The sequence below is a fragment of the Bos grunniens genome, chromosome 8, assembly GCF_055505025.1.
Source record: "Bos grunniens cultivar Pamir isolate PY7600 chromosome 8, Bosgru_T2T1.0, whole genome shotgun sequence".
Classification (NCBI taxonomy): Eukaryota; Metazoa; Chordata; class Mammalia; order Artiodactyla; family Bovidae; genus Bos; species Bos grunniens.
Genome location: NC_141172.1, coordinates 41546407 through 41566203, shown reverse-complemented (window position 1 = coordinate 41566203; position 19797 = coordinate 41546407). Strand labels below are relative to the sequence as shown.

General features: G+C 41.5%; 1 long non-coding RNA gene across 1 annotated transcript; it reads right to left on the bottom strand.

The window, feature by feature from the left end:
- Positions 1 to 10297: 10297 nt before the first annotated feature.
- LOC147366970 (uncharacterized) lies at positions 10298 to 13315 on the bottom strand. The gene is made up of 2 exons (XR_015169151.1): positions 13202 to 13315; positions 10298 to 10707 (listed from the first exon to the last, which is right to left on the bottom strand). It is a non-coding gene; the product is annotated as an uncharacterized LOC147366970 (long non-coding RNA).
- Between the last annotated feature and the right edge of the window lie 6482 nt (positions 13316 to 19797).

Below are 19797 nucleotides of genomic sequence, written 5' to 3'. Positions count from 1 at the left end.
AATTTATATATTTCACAGTTCTAAGAGTTCTAGTTGGTCCTTTTTCAACTATATACGGTCAGTTTTGATAGCCTTCTGTTCTTTTATTGTGCATTCAACAATCTCATTTATTTCAGTAAATATGTAAAACATGCTGATTTCACATTATGTTTGATCATTCCATTATCTGCAGTTTTTATAGCTCCAGTAGGGTACTTTGTTGTTTCTCCTGACTCTTGTTCATGGTTTTTTCCTTTCTTTGTGTGTCTAGTCTGTTTGTGAGCTGTTGTGTCTTGCAGCTTTTATCTGGGAGTATGTTTTTAGGCATTTGCACAGTGTAGTCCTTCAGACAAAAAATTTGCTTCTGCTAGGCAGCTTGGAGAATTATCAACCAGAAAATACTTTAAACTAAATTTAAAACTTAGGATTTTGTATGTCACATAGTTCCTATCAACTCAAGTTCCAAGCCTCTGTTTTATGGGTTTATAGTTTGGGATTTTAATGGGAGGCTTTTTTTTTTATACTCCTCTCTCTGCTTCTGTCCAGGGTCAAGCCAGAGATAGATCACCACTTCTCCTTCTGCACGATAGATCCTTTCTAGGTCACCTACTGAGCATGTCACATTTTTGGTGACATATGTGTGAGGGAATTCCAATCAGATCTCCCACACCGCTCAGGCCCAGGGCTTTGCTGCTGTCCTGTCAGTCCATTAAAACCCATGACCTCAGCCACCAGGGAATGGTGAATATCTTCAGGGCAAAGCAGACTCTAGTATTTGCTTATCAGTTACTGGGCTTGTCATTTCTAGCCTCTGAGATTCCTTTATTTTTCTGGCAGCTTAGGTATACATTATTAATATGTCATTAATATTTTATGCCACATCTTTAGGTGTGAGGTCTCTAAAAATCTAGTATGCCATATTTTTTTGTAAAGCTCTTGAATTAGTTAGCTACTTCCGTGTAACAAATTATCCCAATACTTAGTATGTTCAAGCAATAGGTTTTATCTCCTAGGTTCTGTGGGTCAGGAATCCATACGCAGTTTCTCTTTCACGAGGCTGCAGTCACGGTGTTGGCAGGCATGTCACTCATTTCAAGGCTCAATTTGGGGAGGATCTGATTCTAAGCTCACTTGTGTGGCCGTTGGCGAGACTTATACCCTTGCTGGCTGGTGGTTGGAGACACTAGTTACTTGTTAAGTGGTTCTTTCCACAGGAATACCTACAACATAGCCACTTGTTTCTTCCAGAGTGAGGGCTCTGAGAGAGGGAGAGAGAGAGAAAGTAGGAACACATGGATGTCATGGCCTCCTTGTAACTCAATCTCAGAAGAGACATTCCATGACCTTTGCTATCTTCTGTTCACTAGAAATGAGTCACTATTTTCAGCCCCTTCTCAAAAGAGGTGATGACAGAAGTGTAATCATTTGAAACCATTTTAAAGGCTGCCTACCTCACTTGTATAAATCTCTTTTTAAAAAGTAAACAACAAAGTAGAAAAAAATTAAAAAGTATAAATAGGCATTTTTTTCAAAGAAGAAATTTAAATATCTGATAAATATATAAAAATTGTCCAATATCTCTAGTAATTAAAGAAATGCTAATTAAAACAGCAGTTGGATAACAATCTTACCTATCAGACTGATTGACAAAGATTTTTTTAATATCGTGTAGAAAACAAAATATGGAAACTAGCAACTTTGTGCAATGCTAGTGGGAGTGTAAATTAGTATTTACTGTGATATAATTTGAGAGTGGGTCACTGTCCTTAAAAGTCTACATAGCCTGAAAAAATACATATATATGTTAAAATTTATTGTCTAACAATTTTACAATGAGAGACTTGCCCTAAGGAAAAATTATAAAAGCTTGAAAATAGTCATTGAACTATGTTCATCTTTTTGGTAAACTCTTTTAAAATAAATGTCTAAAAGGAGTCATTGGTAAATAAATTATCCCACATGCTCATAAGATAAAACTATGCCTCTGTTAAAAATAACAAGTCTGCATATGTTAACATGGCAAGATTTACCCAAACATATTGTTAGTAAGCAAAATAGTGTATATTGAATGATTTATTTTTATTACATATAATGTTAAACACGTGTATATACAGAGGAAATATTAGCAAGCTATGGAAATAGTATTATTACATCATCTCTGGGTGATGGAATTAAGTTGCTTTTTATTACATTTTTGCTTACTGTATTGTCTAAATTCTCCAGAAATAATATATTTATGTATCAATTATCATAATTTTAAACAAAAAAAAGTTTATCTAAGATGAAGAAAAGTATAACCAAGCAACCTCCTATAAGATATAACTTTCCAATTATTTAGTAATTTATTTCTGATACTCTTGTTAAAAGTTCAGAAGTATACATTTATCACTATATTGAAGATAAATACATAATGCAAATATTTATTTTGATCCAAGAATCCTGCCATTAAGAAATTCCCACCCTTGACCCACAGATACTAATAATTATACAATTAATCTAATTTTCACATTGGAGCACCATTACCAAACCAATAATGAGTCAAACTTCTTATAATATAGTGTACAATGTACAAAGCAATTTTTACATCACTAGTTAATTTTATCATCAAAATTTTCTGTGATATGTGGGTATCCTAATCATTACATTATAAATAAAACTGAGACTCAAAGAGACCAAATAGTTTGCTAAGGATGTGATTATTAGCAAATGGAAGAGTTGAATTAAAGAATTTTTCACTATTGACTGCAGGTCCCCGGAGGTCCTTTCAGTGTCCAGCATTTGTATGCACCTCTTCCAAGCTGTCTTACTCTGCTAAGTTCAGGGAGCAGAGAGATAAGCAGAATATCACTCTATCCTTGAGAAGTTAGTCTTAAGACCTCCAGGTACCTTTCTCTCCTAACAGATAGTTTTGTAAGTAGATTTCTGGCACAGAAGGTTTTTTGGTAACATACACACAGGGAGGCTTGTATTTTCCCCTCATTGATGAAGCCTGTGTGCCATTCACGCAGTGATTTCCATAGGTGCATATTATAACTTGCCAGAGTCTTGTGTGATTGGATTCTCTAATTTAAAGAACTTCTTTTAATTTTGAACACTGTGCAAAGTTCAAACATTTTCCTTTGCACCAAAAATGGAAAAGAGGACTCTATGGTGCCCAACAAGTTATTGTAGCTTCGTAGATGAAAATGCAAAGTAGTCCTCACGGGGAAATGTAAAATGTGCCCTCACAGTACTGTTCCTTGACTGCAATAAGGAGTCAGGAAATGGTAGTGGGAACCCTCTGCAGGGCTATCTTAGAAATTTGAATCAGAACCATTGAATTTAGTTATTGCTTTAATTTCCATTTGATATTTACTTTTAATATCTATGCCATTTTATGGGTGTTAGTATGAAGTTCTATTTTCTTAGTTGTGTTGTGAAACATTCCTAATCTACTTGTGTTTTTAAAATGCAGTTGGTCTGTTTATGAAAAGAAAGTGCTATGTGTCATTAAAAAGCAAACCTCTAAGAGAAAGAAAAACTCAGGCAGAATTGAAATCATGCAACCCACTTTTAGAGTTTGGTTTGAAATGTGATCATATTAACTTTCATTAATGCATTCAGTTAATATATGAATTATCCTTGGTAAACTCCTTTTATACATTGAACTTCCATTTTAACATTGTTATTCATATTATAAAATGTACTCATAAATCTGTGTTTATATAAATTGGCACCCGAAGAGACAAATCAATCAGTTGTTAAGGCAGTGGTGGCATGGCGATAAAGGAACAAAGTATGATTCAAGTGGGACTAACAAGGATTCTGTGCCCCAGCCTACTAACTGTCTGATTTTGGATAGGTCACTCAGCCCCTCTGAGCCTGTTTCTTACCTGGAAAATATGGATAATAATGGTTATAGAGTTGTTGTGGGATCAAACAGAAGCTCCCATAATGATAACAGCTCTTCAGATCAGTTCAGTTCTGTCATTCAGTCGTGTCTGACTCTTTGCAACCCCATGGACTGCAGCATGCCAGGCTTCCCTGTCCATCACTAACCCCTGGAGCTTGCTCAAACTCATGTCCATTGAGTTAGTGATGCAATCCAACCATCTTATCCTCTGTTGTCCCCTTCTCCTCATGCCCTTTCCCAGCATCAGGGTCTTTTCCAATGAGTCAGTTATTCACATCAGGTGGCCAAAGTATTGAAGTTTCAGCTTCAGTATCAGTCCTTCCAATGAATATTCAGGACTGATTTCCTTTAGGATGGACTGGTTTGATCTCCAGGCTGTCCAAGAGACTCTCAAGAGTCTTCTCCAACAGCATAGTTCAAAACCAGCTCTTATTTATTGAAAATTTACTAGGTCTGGTACTGCTCTAAGTTCTTTAGGTGGATTGTTTTATTTAATTTTGTCACAACACTGACTTTCCATGAGTACTATTATTATTATTGTTTATTATTATTATTACTATTATAATACTATTATTATTACTGTTTATTATTATTATTACTGTTATCCCCAACTTATAGATGAGCAAACCAAGGTGCAACGTGGATTGAATAACTTTCTCAGAGTTGCACAGTTAACAGCAGAGGCAAAATTCAACTTCAGACAGTTTGGTTCCAAGGCTCACAACCTTAGCCACTGGGCCACTGGAATATATTTCCTTTCAAGTAAAATCTCTGGTTGGGTTTTAGCTTTTAATGGTGCACAGTGGAAAAGGAGTTCTTATTGTAGCTAATTTCTGTAAAATAGGTAATTAAAAACCACCTTGCAGAGCTATGTAGTAAAGATAAATGAGACTTTTATATGAATTTGCTATACATATTATATATGTGCTTATCAATGTATGCACAGTATATTTTGAATTCAGTTCTTTGCAGTACAGAGTGAAAGAGGTGGCAAAATAAGTTGGGTGAAGAGAAAAAACAGAAGAGGTGGTGGTCGGAGGCATGGGGCCATTTGTGGGTTTCAGAGGAGGAGACATGAAGGCTTATTTGAAGGTCCCGGCTGCTCTATTCTGGGGCATTCACAACTGGAAGCCCAATGTCTAGCCATTCAGCAAAAATACCTTCTCTGACAGAAATTGCCATTGTAAACAAGACTATAGAAGAAAGCCTTGCACTAGCAGTGAAAGCAAAGGAAAATTCTTAGACACGTTTTGATGCTGAGCAAGAGCCCACAGAGGGAAGGTTATTGAACACACAAGAAGAAAAGCTTTGGTTCAAACAGGCTTGGATTCTTTCTGTAAGTCTGCCACTCACATCACATCTATACTCTAAGCTGTTATTTGTTTGTCTGTAAATGGGTATAATAGTTGCTTCTACCTCTTAGGAGGGCTTCCCAGTGGTTGTGGTGGTAAAGAACCCGCCTGTCAATACAGGTGGCATAAGGGATACAGGTTTGATCCCTGGGTCTGGAAAGACCCCCTAGAGAGGAAAATGACTACCCACTCCAGTACTCTTGCTCATGAAATCCCATGGACAGAAGAGCTTGGTGGTCTACAGTCCATGGGGTCACAAAGAGTAGGACATGACTGAGCGACTGTACCCACACACACATACACACACACCCCTCGTAGGACTGTTGTGAAGATTGAAGCATGCATACAAAGCACTTAGAACTGCAGCTGACTAAAAACTGAATAAATGTTAGCTTGTAATACGATTGTGATTATAGCTGATGGAATGAGGATTCTGTGTAATAAAAACAGCACTTTGTCTGCGTGCAATGGTACACAGCAGGTGCCCACCGCCCACTTGTTATTGTTAGTAACATCATTGTTTTTAGGGCTGCAGTTATCACTAATGAGTCATGATATTTTGATTCTATTCCCCATTCAATGCTGTGGCCATAGAAAAGTCATTTCTTTGAGCCTTGCTTTCTCCTTACGTGAGATGGAATAGTTGGACTAAATTAATGGTTCCCAAACACAGATAAATCTGCTCTAAGTCAGAACACAGCTTTATCTGTTCATGTTCAGGAATGATTAATGCAAAGAGTTGGACACAAATGAGCGACGGGGCACACAGAGCACACAAGTCAGAACGTAGTTTTCTCGGGGACACGTTGGAACTGGCTCCATAAAACTGCTAACTCTTCTCTGTTGCTGTTGTTGTTCAGTCACTAAGTTGTGTTCGATTCCGTGACCCCGTGCCTATCTCTCTGAGTTTGCTCAAACTCATGTCCATTGAGTCGGTGATGGTATCTAACCATCTCATCCTTTGCCACCCTCTTCTCCTTTTGCCTTCAATCTTTCCCAGCATCAAGGTCTTTTCCAATGAATTGGCTCTTCACATCAGGTGACCAAAGTATTCTTTACTCTGAGATAAAGTTCCTTTATACATGTAACTAATTTATTTCATGAACAGATAGTTCATGAAAGAGATGATGGGCTCTGTCAGGCCCATGGTAAGAGCCTCAGATGGAAACAAAAGTAGATAGTAAGTAGCCTTTTTAAAAATTAGTATTTGTCAAGGTACTGTGCTGGAGACCATATGAATATCTACTTCCTTTATTTAAAAAAAAAATGTATTTTAATTCTACTGTTGTTGTTCAGTCGCTAAGTCATGCCTGACTCTGTGACCCCATGGATTGCAGTATGCCTGGCTTCCCAGTCCTTCATTGTCTCTCGGAGTTTGCTTAAACTCATGTCCATTGAGTCGATGTTGCCATTCATCCTCTGTCATCCCCTTCTCCTCTTGCCCTCTATCTTTCCCACCATCAGGGTCTTTTCCAATGAGTCAGCTGTTTGCATCAGGTGGCCAAAATATTGGAGCTTCACCTTCAGCATTAGTCCTTCCAATGAATTCTACTACTCTTTGAAATAGAGAATTTGGGGAAGTATCCCTGCCATGATGATTGCTAAGGTACTTCCCAACACTATTAACTTAGAGCAGAGCTGGGAGAACCTTGCTGACAGTCAAGTTCAGAAAGAGATGATGGAGAAGAGATTCAGCCTGCTCTGTCAGGCCCATGGTGAGAGCCTCAGATGGAAACAAAAGAAGAATAAAGCTCTTAAAAGGTTACCGGAAGTACTTCTTTCTTTCAGTCAATGTTTATAGATCACTTACTATCGCCCAGGCACCATGCAAAGCCCTGGATATGAAATGGTCAGTGTAATAGGTTGAATCGTGGCCCTGAAGAATATGGCCATGCCTGGAACTGAGAAAGTTTGTACCAAAAGTCGGGAGGTGCTACAATAAATACCTAAAACGCAGAAGGTGCGTCGCATCTGGATACAGGACAGAGGCTGTAGAAAAAGCCTACAGTGCCATGAATGCATGGTTAGGGGTGATTCTCCTGAGACCTCAGAAGAGGAGAGCTATGGAGAAAGCCCCAGTCTTCATAGGGAATACCCATATACTACTGACAGAAAGCTGGTAAAAGTAGGAATGGTCAGGACATCCCAGTGATGTCTCAGATGGCAATGAGGAACATGATACTGGAAACCGAAGAAAAGCTAATCCTTCACATAAAGTGGCAGAGAGCTTGACTGGACTGTGTTCATGTTCCAGTGTTTTGTTGATGATTCTACTGTAAGTGGGTAAAATTGGCTATTTGGCTGAAGAAATTTCTAAGCAAAGTGGCTTTTCTTGAATCGTTAGATAAAAATGAAAGAAGAGAGAAATGATTTGAAAGTACAATTGTTCATCAAAAGGGAAACAGAAATGGAAAACTTGGAAAATTCTCAGCCTATCCATATTGAAAGAAATCATAAAATATGTTCAAGAGAGAACAAAGGTGTGACTAAATAGCATTTGACTGTATCTGCACACAGGCCGGGGCCCCAGCGGAGTGGCTGCAGCTGCTCAGTGCCACTTTACATAGCCGCTGGGCTCCTTCTTGCCTCCTAGTACCACAGTCCTTGGCCGGTGTGGGCCCTGTGCAGTGCTGCTGTGGTGGCCAGCCCTCCAAAGACAAAGACACTAAGCCCTGGAGGAATCCGTGTAGTGCCTTCCCTGCAGGCGAACAGGGTACAATAGCTGTGGAGCTGGGATGGCTGTAGAGAACCGTCTCTGTGAACAAGACCTAGCAGAGCTATGGAACAAGACTGTCCTCGTACCCCAACCCAGGAGATCCCGGATGGGCTGTGCCCGGCAGAGCCCTTGGACATGCCTCTCAAAGCCATGGAAGGCAGAACCTCTACCTCAGTGCACCTTAAGGTTCTAGGCTTAGTAGGGACCTGTTACCCCTTTCTTCATTCCCATCTCTCCCTTTTAACCTGGGCACATTTATGCTACGCCTGTCCTACCACTGGATTTTGGAAGTACATAGCCTGTTTGGTATCACAGGTTCACGGCTGGAGAGCAGTTTGCCTCTAAATGAATGAGTCTCATCCATGTCTGATGGAAGTGATACTTTACTTGAGACTTTGGATTTAGTTGGGTTGATGCTAGAATGAGTTCAGACTTTGGAGGCTGTTGGGAGGGAATGAATATGTCCTGCATGTGAAAAGGATATGAACATGGCGGGGGCCAAGGGTGAAATGCTAATGGTCTGAATGTCTGCCCTCAAATTCTTATGGCAGAATCCTAACCCCCTAAAGATGATATTAGGAAGTGGGGCTTTGAGAGATGCTTACATCATGAAGACGAAGCTCTCATGCATGGGATTATTATTTTCCTAAAAGACCCTACAGAGCTCCCTTGCTCCTTCTAACATGAGGACACAGCAAGAAGGTAAGAGTGATGAATCAGGAAGAGGCCTCGTCAAAAGGCAACCATGCTAGTGCCTTGATTTTGGACTTCCCAGCCTCTAGAACTGTGAAAGATGAATTTCTAAGGCTTATAAACTACCCAGTTTGTGGCATTCTGTTACAGTAACCCCAATGGACTAAGACATGGAGCCAGAAGCATTTGTTTATTCTTTCAACAAATATTTATGGATCACTTACTACAGGCCAGGTGCCATGCAAGGCCCTAGGTGTAAAAATGATCACTGTACTGAGGTGACATTCCCCCAAAAAATACATGTCTGTGTCTTAATTCCTGGAGCCTATGAACCTTATCTCATATGACAACAGACTAAATGAGTTAAAGAAAATGGTAATTTAAGTAATTAAGTTAAGGATGTCGAGATGAGACCATCCTGGATTATCCAGGTGGCGGGGACGGGGCAGTGGCTAAATCCAGGGACAAGCGTCTTCATGAGAGACAGAAGAGGAGACAGACTCATGAAGAGGAGAGGGCAGTGTGGCCCCGGAACTGGAGGTGAGAGTAACACAGCCACCTCTCAAGGAGCAACTGGAGCCAAAAGAAGCTAGAGTCAGCAAGGACCTGATTCTCCCCTCCTGGGACTTTTGGAGGGTGCCCAGCTCTGCCCACACCTTGATCTCCAATGTCTGGCCTCCGGAACTGTGGGAGAGTAAATTTCTGTTGTTTTAATCTCCCAGTTTGTGGCAATTGGCTATAGCAGCCACAGGAAATTTCACATAGTCAATAACATGGACATAGTATCTTGCCTTTATGGTACTTAGAGAGAGAAAGAGAATTAAAGAAGCATTACAATAAAGAGGGGCCACAGTGATGAGCCATAGAATACAAGAACATGGGTGCTCTGGGACTGCTGGTATACCAGGAACCAACAACTTGGATGAAGGATCTGGAAGCTTCTGCACTGCTGGCTGAGCAGCAGCAGAGAATAGTCCCTCTCTTGATGCCCCTGCTCTGGCCTCTCTGCAGTTAGAGCCCAGCAGGGACATGCTCTATATTCCTGAATCCCGGTTCTGGTGGGGCTGCCTGACCTCTCTGCATTCTGAATCTGCCAGTCAGGACTAATGAAGCAGACCCCTGCAAGATATACCAAACCCTGGACATGCTGCTGAACACTTGCGAGACGGTCCCCACAGGACTCAGCAGCTGTGACTGCCTCTCTGAGGGCGAGTATGCCTTCTGCCAGTTCTAGCACTGGCTGATTGTGTGGCACTCTGCTGATTAGGACATCCCCTGGCATTTAGGCGACTCTCATAGAAATCCATACACTTTAAGAGCTAGTCCCAGCTTAAATCTCATCAATTCAAACTCAGAAGAAGCCACTGGTAGAAAGATAAATTCAGTGAACTTTGGTGGGGATACCTATGTAAGGACGAAGCAGGGGCCTCTTTGTGCTGTTTTTACATTTTCCAGTGCTGCAGTTTTTCTCATTTTAAAGCATTCTTCTTATGGATGTACGCAAACATTGACAAAGTAGACAGGAAGCCTGGGGAATATGAATACGTGTAAATATCAAGTCAGACATTTTTTAAGGATGTCATTTATTCTAAAGCATGTTAGAATTACTTTAAAACCATTAGTGTCTGGATTCTCTAAATGTAGAGACACGTTTTAAAAACACACTTTTCCTATCAGAGTTTAATAATGGTAAAGGCAGATCCTTTTTTCAACAATAAAGAAGAAAAAATATTGTTTTTGACCTGACAAACCATAACATCTGCCTGTAAGCTTTTCATCAAGACCCCAAACACCACATTTTGAGGTGTTCAGCTGCAGAGTTACCCTGATTAAAAATTTCAGGGAAAAGCTTGTGATGTTGACTTGAGTGCTATAGGTTCTATATTTAGGGCTAAGTCAAACTTTGAACAGACTTTATTGTTCGACTTTAGATTATTGCAGATTTTGACATGTTTCTTTTAAGTTCCCTTTGCTATCCTTGGAATCAGAGGTGAAGAATGATCTTCTTTCTTACTTGCACCCATCCTTGAATTGTGTGTCAGGCATCTGGGTACTGCAGTGCATCCCATAAAGCACTGTGGAAGACATAAAACAAGGATAAAACATCAAGTGTCCAGGGTCAAAGCTCTTAAGCAAATCAGGAAAAGCTGCCAGCCTTCAAGAGCTAATGTCTCCTTACAAAAGAACAATTTAAAATAAGAAAGACAATCATGGTAACTCCATTTGCATTTTACTTCCATCAGTTTGCACAGAATCCCATCATCTCCAGCAGCTTCCCTTCCCACATGTGTCAGAGAAAGTCAGCAGCTGTCCTGGACCAATATCTTGCCCTGTGAAGAATTACTAGGAACTACTTTTACCAGCTTTAAAAGATTTGCTCTTTGCATGCTCTCAGAAATTACAGTCTGAAGGCAATTGATTCTAATTATGGATGGGAAAATGGATTTGGAGGGAAGAGAACTCTTGCTGGCCTGATATTTCTGCAGATTGTGGAAACTGGCTTTATTTGAAGTTTCAGACACTTTCCTGAAATGACGTAGCCTCTCATTTCTGCCCCGCTCTCTTTTCTTGTGAGAGGAATGTGAAGAAAAAAATTTCTCAGAAAACTCTCTGCCATCAATTGTAAGTTGAAATATAGGAAGGATTTTGATTCATGGTACCAAGAATGGGGAAAGGGGGAAAGCCATAGAGAGTGGACAGGAAATGAACAGAGAGAAAAGGAAAGAAAAACACTGCCCAGACACTGTGTATTCTCAGCCTCTGTCCCAAAGACATATTTGCTCATTCATTTGAACATGTACCTGGAATTAATGTTAGTTCCTGCAGAAAAAATGAAGGATCCCTGGATGGTTTCAGTCATTTATTTCACCCTCCCATAGTTTGACTTATAGGATAAATAGAAAATAACTTTCAGACCAAGCAACGTGTTAGAGGTGACAATTCTGTGATGTCTGTAAATCTAAGCTTTCTACTCACCACTCTGAGAAACACCACTCTTGTTAGCAAGGAACCTTGAGATGATAACTAAAGGGCACTTCTATTGATGTGTTAGTATGTTGAAGCATTTGAAAATATGTGACGTGCATTATGATCATGGGAATAAAGATAAATGATAACTAACTTAATACAAGTTTTATAGTCCCATATAAAAGAATACCTGAGGGTTAAGTGATTCACCCGTGGGAAACGCTTAGAACAGGCTCTGGTACCTATGAGTGTTCCATAATACTGGCTCTTTCTATGATTGCCTAGGCTATCTCTTTTGGTTAAAAATGCTCTTTTGCTTTAGAAAGTGAAAATGAAAGTCGCTCAGTCATGTCCATCTGTTTGTGACCCCATGGACTATACAGTTCATGGAATTCTCCAGGCCAGAATACTGGAGTGGGTAGCCTTTCTGTTCCCTAGGAGATCTTCCCAACCCAGGGATCGAACCCTCTGGCATTGCAGGCGGATTCTTTACTAGCTGAGCCACAAGGGAAGCCCTTGCTTTAGAAACTACATGTTTATAAGTACTAGAAGAAATTGGAAAATCAAATTGAACTTAAAAGGAATTTGAATGGTCAAATGGTTCTGGGAGACAAAAGCAAGTTTTGTCTTCCCCATACTAGAAATGAAAGCTTGCATGTGCTCTAATTTTATTTCTAATCCATATTCAGAAAAATGAATATTAATGTATAGGTATGATAAGAAAGATATAGGATTTGGTTTTGATTGAAATAGCTGTTCTGGGTATAATCCTCAGTAGCATCATCTCTGTAATGGGCATAAGTGTCCTTGTGGTTGGGGGCAAGATAGCCCCCAACCAAATGTGAAAACTTGATATGGTTTTATAAAGTATTCAGTTTTAATCTGTTATGATATAAGCATGTTGTCCTCTGAGGGATAAGAAAAAAACTTACTGAGTCATCTTGGAATGTAGCGAGTAAGACCTTGATGTAACATTCTGACTCTCTCTAGAATCCTTAATAAAAGTCTTTCATCCATTGGTTTACATTTCCCTGAGATAAGGGTCTTCCATTCATAGCTTCTCTCCTCTCTCTCTTCCTACACCAAAGACCCTGGGAATGTAAACCTACACGAGCAAGAACTCCTGCCCTGCTGGGTGCTAGAGAATCTGGTCCCATACTGAACATCCTGTTCTGGGAATGCGCAAAGAGACATTGGAGGACGAGGGAGGAAGTAACTGACACTGCCTGGAGCAGTCCAGGAAGGCACGGGGAGGAGGTTCCTCTGGAGCTGGACCACCAGGAATGAGGCAATTTCTTCCAGCTTTGAGGATGACTGAAGGGGAAGAACATTGCTGGCTAAAGGCATAATGAGCATCACATAAATTGGAGACCTACATGCACTTGTTTGCTAGCAATATTGTTAGACAAAAAAAGCTTTGTTTAGGTGAAGAGCCATGTGTCATAATTAACTAGAAACTTCTAATACTGATGATAACATGTATCACTTATTATATACCAGATTCTGTCCTGTTTAAACCTTCAGCAGTCTTGAGGATGCCACAATTTTTATACCCATTTGACAGATGAGAAAACTGAAGCCAAGAGATGTTAAGACACTCACCAAAGATTACACATTTAGTTAGGAGAAGATTGGGAGTTTGATCCAAGACAGTCTGGCTCTGGATTCTAGGCTGGTATCCACAGCACTCTTACTGCCTCTATAGCAACAATCTGGAAGTTGAAATATCAAGACGTTATTTCCGACTCTTTAAAACACTATTTACACTACAAACTAGTCGAGGTGATTTTCTAAAAACAGGCCTTCGCAGTTTTGCAGTCATTGCCAAAGCATGTAAAATGTGAGTTTGGGGGATTTACTAAGAATTCGAAAATTGCTTTTAGATCCTTTTGTAGAATTCCCTGGTAATGGGAGAGGTGACTCTGGTTCATTACTGTCAGTGTTTGACGTTGCACGTGCGTGCTCAGTCATGTCTCACTCTTTGTGACCCCGTGGACTGTAGCCCACTAGGTTCCTCTGTCCATGGAATTTTCCAGTCAAGAATACTGCAGTGGGTTGCCATTTCTTACTCCAGGGAACCTTCCTGACCCAGGAATTGAACCTGCAACTCCTGTGTCTTGCATTGGCAGGCAGATTTTTACAACTGAGTCATGTATCTATCTATCCATTATAGAGAATATACTGAACTAACTCCTTCCCCATGACCTCAGTGAAACATTTAATCAGTCAGTCAATGGTCCATGTCACAAAAGGCCAGAATGGTTGTTAAATTCATTAACATTAAATTGTTAATGTTAAAAATTCACGTTCATGAAATCAGAGGGAAGTTTATTTTGAAAATCAGAGGGTAATGTTTTCCTCCATTTCAAATGTCCCATCATTCTCTCCGGTGAGAGCTTTCTGGCTCTCTTCTCCACTGAGAGCTAAAGCTTCTGGTTTGGCTGGTGTGACATTCAAGTTGCCACGTTAAAAAAATTATAATTCAATGACTTCCTGGCTCTGGCCCTATGCTTGCTACAGCCCAGGGGGCGGCGCTCACTGCTCTGAGCAGTATTGGCCAGCTGCCGCCTTTCTGCAGGTGCCCAGGTCTGTGCCCTGAAATCGAAGCATCTGCACATTCTCTGGGGAGTCACTTCTCTGCCTTTCTATCTTATCCCCTCTCTTCCCTCTCGCACATCCCGCCTCACATGCTAAGCTCTGCCTTTGAACTGAAGAAAGGCCTTGATTACAAATACCTGCTCAGACAGGCCCAGCCTCCCCCAAAGAAAACCCACCACCATGCCTTGGCGACGTCTTACGTGGCACTCTGAGCTGTTTGTGGCGGGGACACTCAGAGTCTGCTGCAGCTCTTGTCTCTTGATTAGGCCCTGGAGCCAAGGCTTCCAGGAGGAGCCATGCTCGTCAGCTGTCAGTCAGGAGGCAGCCTGTCCCTCCCAGGCGCTGCCCCTGCCACAGGAGGGTGACCGGACTGTAAAAATGAAATAGACTTCAGTGGGATGCCAGAAATTCATTTTCTCCCTCAGATGCTTTCATCTCACTCATTTCGCTGTGTTTACAGGCCCACAGGTTTCCTGAGGGCAGCCATGATTTAGATTTACAGTTCCCCAGGCAGTCTGATTCTGAGGAAAAGTTATAACACCTGTAATGTATTACTGTCTCCTAGAGGAGCAAAGCATGTCAGGGGCTGTGGAGGTTGGCTACCCCAATAACTGCAGGCTCTCTCTGCACTGCAGCACCAACAAAGGCAGGCTGAGCTGCACGCCTCAGCCTCTCTCTTTATCTGTCTGCACATAGGCATGCAACACACTCGGGCTCTTAGAGACTGGGTGATGGCAATGCTGATGGGGAGGTGGGGTGGTGGTGACTTCAATGGTTCATTAAAAGAGGCTCTGCATGGCCACTCCCCAGACAGTCCACAGGACCAAGTTCCGATATTAGGCCCCCAAATGACTGGGTTTGCAGGGGAAGGAACCATAAGGCAGTCAGGCTGGGATGGGGGACGTGATTGCTGTTAGCAAAAGCAGAAGCTCCCTACAAAACCTTGTCTCTCTTGTTGATTCCTTTTGCTTAAAATCTGGTGCATCTTTGCTAAGGAAAGTAGAACTGGCATTAGGCTAGTCCTGAGGGGGGCTGTCAAATGGGGCACAGGACAGGTGAGCAGGGGTACTCCCTTGAGGATATGGATGTTGCCTCTCAGCTGGGGACCCACTTAGGGGGCAAAGCCATGAGGGAGTCACTTTTTGAAGTGGATGGCGGTGACGGGCATTGTTCAGCCTGCCTCTAGTACCAGCTCTCAGATGTGGAGATCCACAGGTTCATTGTCTTTCCCCACAAGCCCTGTCCTTCTTCTCAAGGATCCCTTATGAGTCCAGCTCACCATTTCTCATGTAACAGTGTCTGTCTGGCTTCCCTAAGGGTGGAAGATACATAGAGATGCTCATTCGCTTGTGTTCCTCAAGTGTGGGAGGGGCCTCTTCCTCTCAACAGTGAGAGCTGTTCTGGGCAGTGAGTATGAGGACTAGGTGGCTAACAGTGTGTTTGAATCACCATCCTTATGACTATAAAGTTAAATGTGGTTATTAATAATGAAAAATTACATACCATTAGGAGTACTCTTGCCTGGAAAATCCCATGGACAGAGGAGCCTGGTAGGCTGCAGTCCATGGGGTCGCTAAGAGTCGGAAATGACTGAGCGATTTCACTTTCATGCATTGAAGAAGGAAATGGCAACCCACTCCAGTGTTCTTGCCTGGAGAATCCCAGGGATGGGGGAGCCTGGTGGGCTGCCGTCTATGGGGTTGCACAGAGTGGGACACGACTGAAGCGACTTAGCAGCAGCAGGAGACTGTTACCCAGAACCCAAAGATCATCTAAAATCTTGAAAGAACACAATAGGCTCTATTATTAGTGTTCTTCTTGTATCTGCCAACAGGTTCTAATGTTTAGGGGGTAGCCACAGTTGTAAGTTTGGTACGTTATTTTTTAATTGTTACTAAGCCACTTGAAGACGGAAAAAGTTTGGTCATTTTGGGTCCTCGAATGCCTGAAGACTAGGACCTCCTTTCATTTTAACTCCACCCCCCCCCACCCCCCGTCCCACCCCTCTCCTCACCCCTGCTGATTTAACTTCACCATGTGAATAAGAAGTCAACTTACTGTTGTTATTTTGTTGTTACTGTTGTTTTGAGCACTGAGATTTCATTTCTGCACTTCTCTTTTTTTTTCTCCAACCCCTCTTCCACTGAAATCTTGATGGAGAGTCTGAAATCTTGTATCTGAGGGTTTCTACCAGCCTTCCTCTTAATAAAGCATATTTAGAAATATGCTTTGAGTGATTCTCAAAGCATAGTGCTAGACCAGCAGCATTGACATCACTTGGGGACTGGTTATGCAAATTCTCAGGTCCACCCCAGCCATGTTAAAGTGAATTCTAGAAGTGGGGCTCAACAAACTGTGTTAAAGAGCTCTCAGGTGATTCCCGTGCAGGCTCAAGCTTAAGAATCCCTGATAATGGTAAGGCCTTCTCCCAAATAAACAGGCAAAGTCCGGTTTAAAGTGGCCATGGGTAAATTCTGTGTGTGAAACACTCATTTATCCTTTTCTTTCAAATTCTGGGGCCTTTAGGCTGTTCCCAAGTAGATAGCCTGTTCCGCACACTCTCCTGGACTGGGTCTAAGCCATGCCAGATGAGGGACAGACGTTCTTGGAAAGTGGGGCCACTCTTCTCTTTCTGTTCATGGGCCTCTTGCCTGTCTTAAAAAATATTTGGCTTCCCTAGTGGCTCAGTTCGGAGAAGGCAATGGCACCCCACTCCAGTACTCTTGCCTGGAAAATCCCATGGATGGAGGAGCCTGGTAGGCTGTAGTCCATGGGGTCGCTAGGAGTCGGACACGACTGAGTGACCTCACTTTCACTTTTCACTTTCATGCATTGGAGAAGGAAATGGCAACCCACTCCAGTGTTCTTGCCTGGAGAATCCCAAGGACAGGGGAGCCTGGTGGGCTGCCGTCTTTGGGGTCACACAGAGTCGGACATGACTGAAGCGACTTAGCAGCAGTTTAGCAGCCAATTTATTGTTAGCCATGATCTAGCATACGGAAAGAAAAAAAGTCAAGCTTTCTTGAAGTTGTAACATTTCAGTCAGGGTTATTAGATGTATTTAAAATATGGAGCCATTGGGAAGGACTGACCAAAAGCTTGGGGATCTCAAAAGAAATTTTTCTATTTCTTTTTTTTTAATTAGAGGATAATTACTTTACAGTATTGTGATGGTGTTTTTGCCATACATCAACATGAATCAGCGTTAGGCATACCTATGTCCCCTCCCTTGTGAACCTCCCTCCACTTCCCTCGTCTCCCCACTCCTTTAGATTGTCACAGAGCACTGGCTTTGGGTTCCCTGTGTCATATATCAAACTCCCACTGGCTGTCTGTTTTACATATGATAATGTATATGTTTCAGTGCTATTCTTTCAATCCAAGGGAAATTTGATCTAAAGGATAGGCCAAAGATTCAATGTCTACGTGAGCAACAGAGAGGGTCTAGCACTCTAGTGGACTCAGCAAACTCCTTTGCCTTCTGGAAACATATTTCCCGGCTCCTCTTGCAGTTAAGTAGAGCCATGTGATTATCTTCTGGCCAAATGCCAGATCTGGTCCCATGTCCTGTGCATGCTGTCTTTCCCCTTCCACTGGATGGTGTGCAGGAGAAAGAGGGCCTAGAGCATGTGGATTCACAGGACGCAAGGAGCCTGGTTCCTGAATGATGGAACAGAGCAGAGACCTCACTGCATCCTTTTCCCCGTCTGGCCCCCAACACATACTTGTGTTCCATCCCATGCTGGACTCTGACATGGGTAAGAAAGAAAGTCTTATCATGTCAAATCACTGAGATTTTGGGGTTTATGTTTTATATGATGAAATCAGTGATTTTTCACATGGTTGAAAACAGTTTAGGAACTTCATTTCTTGATAAAAGTCAAATACTTACGCCTCCATCCCTTGTGGCTAATGAATTTTTTTCTTTCTCTATCACCAATACTCACCTTTATTGAGCAAGTTCACCTTGCCAAAGAAGACAGGTAAGATCATCAATTTGGATAAATACCCCCAGAAGGACATGCCAATTTACATAATAGTAATACAAAGAAAGTGTTCAAGAGAAGAAAGTAAGATTTTATTAGGCAAGCTTTTCTTCCATTCAGTGCAGTTTAGAACATTAATAATCTTAAGGAGAACATGTCTTCTTTTTTTATATACTAGAAAAAATTAATATAATTAAATGGCTTAAAAGATATTAGAGCATAATAATAATAGCTTACATTTGTAGTAGGCTTAATATGGGCTAGTCATTTTGCTAAGCACTTTACATGAATTATTTCCTTAAAAGATAAAGAAATTGAGTCCTGGGAAGTCAGGTAATTTGCTCAAGTTTACATAGCTAGGAAGCAGCAAATCCAGGAATCCAGTAACCCAAGACAGCCTGGCTCCAAAGTCCATGCTCTTAAATACCATACTCTCCATAATAAAAGATCAAGAAATGTCAAGTCATCTTTAAGATGAATGGTGCATTCTGATCATCTTTAATGAACAAACAGATCCATATTTCTAGACCAAAAAATCCACTTTAATTTTCTTTTTGTAACAAAGGCCTTTGAGATGGCAGGTGCATTATGGCCACTCTGATTGGGACTTCTGACTAATATGCTGTCTGATCTGTTCTGAGTCCTCACTGTTGATTCTCCTTCCCTGTGGACATGTTGCTTTGGATTTATGTGATTCTTCTGCACTTGGTTATAGTGCGGCCAGATCCACCTTACCTGACCCTGTTATCCAAGAGTACCCACACCTGCTTCCTGTGATGAGAGCAAACCAAAGGTGAAAAAGGCATCCGGAGAGTGAATCTGGCCAAGTTCCTTAAAGATTCAGCTTTGATTTTCATTCTTCTGCAAAACATTACTGCCATGATAGCACTCTAGCTTGGCTTGGGATAGCTACAGCAGAATTTCTTGCTGTTCCTATATTAAGAATGTGTTCTCAGAAACAGCTGGTGTGTTACAAATGCAACTGAGTGCCTTAGGAAGTGAAATGATTGGAATCCCACTCCTAAGCATGCAGGCTGTCGATATTTGAGGGTTGGTAAATGACATGGCAGGAAGGATGCCACAGGGACCAGAGACGTTAGAGCTTGAGAGAACCAAGCTCCATGTGTCTCATGGCTTTGTCAACATGACTTTTACCTAACCATGACCATGGAGTACTGTTGTAGGAAGTTTATATTTGTACATCAGTTCTCAAGTAAGATGTTGGCTGAGGACAGTGCTTCATGACAGTCTTCATGGACAAGCATGGGTGGCATATGGGTAGCTGTGAGCAGTTTTTCTTCATTTCTTTGGAGATAAAATGGCCAAATTAGAGGAGGAAGATTTTTTGTTTAATCAGATATTAGGAAAATGCCCCAATATTAAAGGATATATTAGCCGTAAAAGATTCACAGTCTCTTAAGAATAATCACAATGAACGTTAGTAGAATGATGTGTGGTTTGCAATTCAACTATACATGTATTGTCCCAGTTGGTCTTTCAGAAAAGATAAGTGGGAGGGACAAATGTCACTGTTTTCATCCCCATTTTAAAGATGGAGAAACTGAGATCAAAGAGGTTAAGTGACTTGCCCAGCCTATCTACCTAAGAAGTGAT